Below are 6,075 nucleotides of genomic sequence, written 5' to 3'. Positions count from 1 at the left end.
ATTGTGCTATAATTATATAGAATGTCACCATTGTGGAAAGCTGGATAAAGGGTCAGATGGACTGTTTTTGCAAGTGCCTGTGAATCTACAATCCTTTCAAAATAAAAAGTATTAAAGTGCCTTAAATTGTGATTTTGAAATTTTTTTTTGCCATATCCATGGCATGTTGAGGTTCCTGGGCCAGGGATCAAACCCATGCCACAGAAGTGACCTGAGCCACAGCAGGGACAATGCCAGATCCTTAACCCATTGAGCCGTATAGGAATTTTATGATTTTGAAATTTTATTTTATTTTTTTGAAATTTTAAATGCAGCTCACACATTTCCCCTTAAACTAAAAGGCTAACTTTTCTTTGAGATATAATTCATATTGTAAGCAAGCAGGACCATATGGGGCCATCTTGGGGACAGACAGTACCCCACCATGTCCCCTGCCTGTCTCTTGTTTGTAGAAGAATCTTGGCATCTCTGACTCTGTAATGTATCTGTATCTTCTGTTGCTTTAACCTCTGAGTCATAAGCCTCTGCTTAGCCCTGCACGTAGACACGTTAATCACTAGAAGAATTTTGCTTACAGTTAAGATTTGTGCAAACAGCCCCTTATTTGAAACTTGCCTCCTGTAGGGAGATAAGGAAGTATGAACAAAAAATAACTATTTTCTTGTGAAGATTTATAGGAACATTGTGCCCAGACTCATGTCAACCAAAGTCAGCTGACTGAACAAAGAGTTTTCACAAACCTCCTTAGATGACTGCTGGCACCCAAATGTCACTTCCTGATCTTAGGCCCCGCCTGCTTCCTCCTTCCTTAGAACAAAAGAAGCTTGGATTCTACCCTGAATTAAGATGGTTCTTTAGGACACTAGTTTACCATCTTCTTGGTTTGCTAGCTTTCTGAATATAGTCACTTTTCCTTGCCTCAACACCTTGTCTCTCAACTCCCTGGCCCATCATATGGTGAGTGGTATGAACTTGGACTCGGTTACTATATATCATAAAGTTGACCATTTTAAAGTGTACACTTTAGTGGGTTTTAGTACATTCATGAGGTTGTACAGCCATCACCACTATCTAATTCCAGAACATTTTCATCACCTCAAAAAGAAACCCAATAGGAGTTCCCGTCGTGGCGCAGTGGTTAACGAATCCGACTAGGAACCATGAGGTTGCGGGTTCGGTCCCTGCCCTTGCTCAGTGGGTTAACGATCCGGCGTTGCCGTGAGCTGTGGTGTAGGTTGCAGACGCGGCTCGGATCCCGCGTTGCTGTGGCTCTGGCTAGGCCGGTGGCTGCAGCTCTGATTAGACCCCTAGCCTGGGAACCTCCATATCCCGCGGGAGCGGCCCAAGAAATAGCAACAACAACAACAACAACAACAAAAAGAAACCCAATACCCGTTAGCAGTCACCTCTTTTCCCACTCCCTGACAATGACTAATCTACTTTCTGTCTCTTTCTCTGTGTAGGTATACCTGCCTTTTCTGGATATTTCATAGAAATGGAATCAAACAATATATAGCCTTGTGTTTCTGGCTTCTTTCACTTAGCTTAATGTTTGAAAGATTCATTCTGTTGTGGCATGTATCATTCCTTTTATGATTGAATAATATTTCATTATATAGCAATACCACATGTTTTTTCTCCATCCATCAACTGATGAACCTATGGGTTGTTTCCTTTTTTTTTTTTTTTTTTTGCCATTAGAGGGTTACCTCAGAGATGTTTGGGGTTTGATTCCAGACCACTACAATAGAGTAAATGTCATAATAAGGTAAGTCATGTGAATGTTTTGGTTTCCCAGTGCATATAAAATTTCTTTATACTATACTGTAGTCAATTAAGTGTGCAATAGTGTTATGTCTAAAAAAATGTACATACCTTAATTAAGAAATACTTTATTGCTAAAAATGCTATCATCTGAGGCTTCAAAATGTCATGGTAGTAATGTCAAAGATCACAATTACAGATCATCATGATAAACATAATCATAAAGAAAAGGTTTGAGGAGTTCCCTGGTGGCTCAGTGGGTTAAGGATCTGATGTTGTCACGGTTGTGGTGTGGGTTAGATCCTCGGCCCTGGAATGTATGCATGCCTCAGGCATGGAAAAAAAAAAAAGAAGAAGAAGAAGAAAGAAAGAAAGGAAGAAAAAGTTTGAAGTATTTTAAGAATTACCAAAATGTGGGAGTTCCCATCATGGAGCAGTGGAAATGAATCCATGAGGTGCAGGTTCGATCCCTGGCCTTGATCAGTGGGTTAAGGATCCAACGTTGCCATGAGCTGGGGTGTAGGCCAGCAGCTGTAGCTCCAATTGGACCCCTAGTCTAGGAACTTCCATATGTCGCGAGTGCGGCCCTAAAAAGCAAAAAAAAAACAAACAAAAAAAAAACAAAAAAAAGAATTACCAAAATGTGACACAGAGACACAAATTGAGCAAATAAAATCGTGCTGATAGATTTGCTCCACACAAGGTTGCCACAAACTTTCAATTTGTAAAAAATGTATTATCTGTGAGGCACAACAAAATGAAGTAACCTGTGTAAATAGTTTTGCTATGTTCATCTGTATATACATTTTTGTGTGACCAGTTGTTTTCAATTCTTTGGGTATATGTATACAAGTGCAACTGCTGGGTCATATGATAATTTTGTTTGCTAAACTCTTTTCTGAAGAGGTCGAACCATTTTATATTCCCATCAGCAATGTCTTAAGGATTCCAATTTCTCTGTATCCTCACCAATACTTGTTACTGTCTGTCTTTTTTATGATAGACATCCTAGGGGGTATGAAATGATATCTTGTTGTGGATTTGTATTGCATTTCCCTAATGATGAACTGAGCACTCTTTCATTTGTATTTCTTCTTTGGAGGAATGTGTCTATTCAAATCATTCACCCATTTTTAGTTTGGCTGTCTTTTTTTGTTGAGTTTTGTACATTATTTATATATTCTGGATACAAGATTCTTTTCAGATACATAATTTGCAAATTTCTCCTATTCTGTGGGCTGTCTTTTCACTTCCTTGATAGTGTCCTTTGAAGGACACAAAACACAAAAGTGTTTAATCTTTTTTTTTTTACTTTTTTATCCACCCCGGGGCATAAGGAATTCCCAGGCCAGGGATCAGATCTGAGCCACAGTTTCCACCTATGCCACAGCTACGGCAAGCTAGATCTTTTAACCCATTTTGCTGGGCCAAGGATTGAACCTGTGTCTTGGTGCTGCAGAGACAGCACCTATCCCGTTGTGCCACAGTGGGACCTCTACAAAGTGTTTAATCTTAATGAAGTCCAACTTATCTATTTTTCCTTTTGTTGTTCATGCTTTTGGTGTCACATCTAAGATACCATTGCCAAATCGAAGGCCAGCAAACTACCTTATATTTTCTTCTAAGAGTTTTTTTTAGCTCTCATTTTAGGTCTTTGATCCCTTGTGAGTCAATTTTTGTATATGGTATGAGGTAGGATTCCAACTTCATCCTTTTTTGTGTGAATATGCAGTTTTCCTGCATCGTTTATTGAAAAGACTATTCTCCTTTCCCCCATTTGAATTATCTTGGCACCCTTGGCAAAAACCAATTGGCCATAAGTGATGTAGAGTTTGTTTCTGGACTCAATTCCATTCTGTTGACATAAAAAGTGTATTGAATTAACACATTATTTTCTCTGAGGCCTAACCTGGGACCATGCTGAGTAGAATCCATGTCATTTTTACCTGCACTTATAAATTAAGTAAGGTGCCACGGGATCTCATGTAGGAAAATGAAGCTGATAAATAAGGTCTCCAGGAGGTGTGGTGGTTGGTGTATTAGAAGAAGATTTTTTGGAGTTCCTGTCATGGTTTAGTGGTTAATAAATCCAACTAGGAACCATGAGGTTGCGGGTTTGAGCCCTGGCCTTGCTCAGTGGGTTAAGGATCTGGTATTGCTGTGAGCTGTGGTGTAGGCTGCAGACACGGCTCGGATCCCGAGTTGCTATGGCTCTGGCATAGGCTGGTGGATACAGCTCCAATTGGACCCCTAGCCTGGGAACCTCCATATGCCACAGGTGTGGCCCTAGAAAAAGGCAAAAAGACAAAAAAAAAAGAAAGAAAGAAAAAAGAAAAAAAGAAAAAGTTTTTTTTAAAATTTGTTAATTTTTTTTTTCGTCTTTTGTCTTTTTAGGGCCACACCCATGGCATATGGAGGTTCCCAGGCTAGGGGTCTAATTGGAGCTATAGTCGCTGGCCTATGCCAGAGCCACAGCAACGCCAGATCGGAGCCACATCTGTGACCTACACCACAGCTCAGGGCAACGCTGGATCCTTAACCCACTGAGCGAGGCCAGGGATCGAATCTGCAACCTCATGGTTCCTAGTCGGATTCGTTTCCGCTGCTCCACAACAGGAACCTCCGAATTTGTTAATTTTTTTTAATGATTTTTATTTTTTGCATTATAGTCGGTTTACAGTGTTCTGTCAATTTTCTACTGTTCAGCAAAGTGACCCAGTCACACATACATATATATACATTCTTTTTCTCACATCATCCTCCACTATGCTCCATCACAAGTGACTAGATATAGTTCCCAGTGCTATACAGCAGGATCTCATTGCTTATCCATTCCAAATGCAATAGCTTGCATCTATTAACCCCAGACTCTCAGTCCATCCCACTCCCTCCTCCTCCCCCTTGGCAACCACAAGTCTATTCTCCAAGACCATGAGTTTATTTCTTTTCTGAGATAGGTTCATTTGTGCCATATATTAGATTGCCGATATAAGTGATATCATGTGGTGTTTGTCATTGTCTTTCTGATTTACTTCACTTAGTATGAGAGTCTCTAGTTCCATCCATGTTGCTGCAAATGGTATTGTTTTATTCTTTTTATGGCTGAGTAGTATTCCATTGTGTATATGTACCACATCTTCTTTTTTTTTATTTTTTTGTCTTTTTGATATTTCTTGGGCCGCTCCCGCAGCATATGGAGGTCCCCAGGCTAGGGGTCCAATTGGAGCCGTAGCCACCAGCCTACACCAGAGCCACAGCAACGCAGGATCCGAGCCGCGTCTGCGACCTACACCACAGCTCACGGCAACGCCGGATCGTCAACCCACTGAGCAAGGCCAGGGATCGAACCCGCAACCTCATGGTTCCTAGTCGGATTCGTCAACCACTGCGCCACGACGGGAACTCCTGTACCACATCTTCTTAATCCATTCATCTGTCGATGGACATTTAGGTTGTTTCCATGTCTTGGCTGTTGTGAATAGTGCTGCAATGAACATATGGGTGCGTGGGTCTTTTTCAAGGAAAGTTTTGTCCAGATATATGCCCAAGAGTGGAATTGCTAGGTCATATGGTAGTTCTATATTTCCTTTAGAAAGAGCTTTGGAATGGAATTAGTAAACCTGTGTTTGATTGCTTGTTCTATCCAAAGCTATGTGGCTTTGGGCAAGTTACTTAATTTCTGTGAGTTTTAGCTATTGTGGAATGGAGATGATGGCAATCTCATGGGACTGGTGTCGGCATTAAGAGACAAAGGTTGTGAAAATGATGGTGCAGTCCCTGGTATACAGTAGGTTCTTGACATAAAATGGACTCAGAGCTGGTACATGGTCCTGTAGGCTCCCTCCCTCCTGACCCAGGGTGGTTATGTGGGATCAACAGAGATGGGCTACACCGGGGGACCTGTGCCAGTTCCCATGGTTCTCTCCTGTCTCTTACACTGGGCAGCAGTTCTGGTTCCACTCCCTCTCACCTTTTTGGCCAGGAGCAGTATAAAGGGTGGAGAAAGAAGAAAATTGCTCTCCACAGAACAGCTTTCTGGCCGGGTTTGAAGGAAGCCCATTAGTGAACCACACAGTAATTACAAAATAGTCATATCCTATTTTATATATCTAGAGCTTTATTTTTATAGAAGAGAAAGCATAATTTTTTTTTTTTTTTTTTTTTTTTTGCTTTTTAGCTCTGCACCCGCGGCATGTGGGAATTGCCAGGCTAGGGGTCAAATCAGAGCTGCAGCTGTTGGCCTATGCCACAGCCACAGCAACGCCAGATCTGAGCCACATCTTCAACCTACACAACAGCTCACAGCAATGC

This window comes from Phacochoerus africanus, chromosome X (genome assembly GCF_016906955.1).
Source record: "Phacochoerus africanus isolate WHEZ1 chromosome X, ROS_Pafr_v1, whole genome shotgun sequence".
Classification (NCBI taxonomy): domain Eukaryota; kingdom Metazoa; phylum Chordata; class Mammalia; order Artiodactyla; family Suidae; genus Phacochoerus; species Phacochoerus africanus.
The sequence above is the reverse complement of the archived record's forward strand: the minus strand, read 5'-3'. Positions refer to the sequence as shown.